Source organism: Arachis ipaensis, chromosome B9 (genome assembly GCF_059453495.1).
Source record: "Arachis ipaensis isolate K30076 ecotype BB chromosome B9, ASM5945349v1, whole genome shotgun sequence".
Lineage (NCBI taxonomy): Eukaryota > Viridiplantae > Streptophyta > Magnoliopsida > Fabales > Fabaceae > Arachis > Arachis ipaensis.
The window spans coordinates 38,068,040-38,069,095 of NC_142444.1; the positions used below are offsets into that span (position 1 = coordinate 38,068,040).

Sequence of the window (1,056 nt, forward strand, 5' to 3'; positions counted from 1 at the left end):
CTTCTTCTTCAGAAGATGCCTCTTTAGTACTGTTGGATGATTCCTTCAATCCATTCAAACTCTGAGAAATCATATTGACTTGCTGAGTCAATATTTTATTCTGAGCCAATATGGCATTCAGAGTATCAATTTCAATAACTCCCTTCTTCATAGGCGTCCCATTACTCACAGGATTCCTTTTAGAAGTATACATGAACTGGTTATTTGCAACCATGTCAATGAGTTCTTGAGCTTCTGCAGGCGTTTTCTTTAGGTGAATGGATCCACCTACAGAATGGTCCAATGACATTTTAGATAATTCAGAAAGACCATCATAGAATATATCCAGGATGGTCCATTCTGAAAGCATGTCAGAAGGACACTTTTTGGTCAGTTCCTTGTATCTCTCCCAAGCTTCATAGAGGGATTCACCTTCTTTCTGTTTGAAGGTTTGAACATCCACTCTAAGCTTGCTAAGCTTTTGAGGAGGAAAGAACTTGGCTAAGAAAGTCGTGACCAGCTTATCCCAAGAGTTCAGACTATCTTTAGGTTGAGAGTCCAACCATACTCTAGCTCTGTCTCTTACAGCAAACGGGAAAAAGCATAAGCCTGTAGACTTCGGGATCAACCCCATTGGTCTTAACAGTATCACAGATCTGCAAGAATTCAGTTAAGAACTGAAAAGGATCTTCAGATGGAAGTCCATGGAACTTGCAGTTCTGTTGCATCAGAGAAACTAATTGAGGTTTCAGCTCAAAATTGTTTGCTCCAATGGCAGGGATTGAGATGTTTCTTCCATGTAAATTGGAATTTGGTGCAGTAAAGTCACCAAGCATCTTCCTTGCATTGTTATTATTTTCGGCTATGTCTCCTTCTTTTTCGAAAATTTCTATCAGATTTTCTCCAGAGAGTTGTGCTTTGGCTTCCCTTAGCTTCCTCTTCAGAGTCCTTTCAGGTTCAGGATCAGCTTCAACAAGAATGTTCTTATCCTTGTTCCTGCTCATATGAAAAAGAAGAAAACAGAAAAAAAATTATGGAATCCTCTATGTCACAGTGTAGAGATTCTTGTATGTGAGT

The 1,056-nt window shown here is 39.3% G+C and overlaps 1 non-coding gene across 1 annotated transcript; it reads left to right on the forward strand.

The window, feature by feature from the left end:
* Positions 1–343: 343 nt before the first annotated feature.
* LOC148544345 (small nucleolar RNA R71) lies at positions 344–451 on the forward strand. The gene has a single exon (XR_015901038.1). It is a non-coding gene; the product is annotated as a small nucleolar RNA R71 (small nucleolar RNA).
* The last annotated feature ends 605 nt before the right edge of the window (positions 452–1,056 follow it).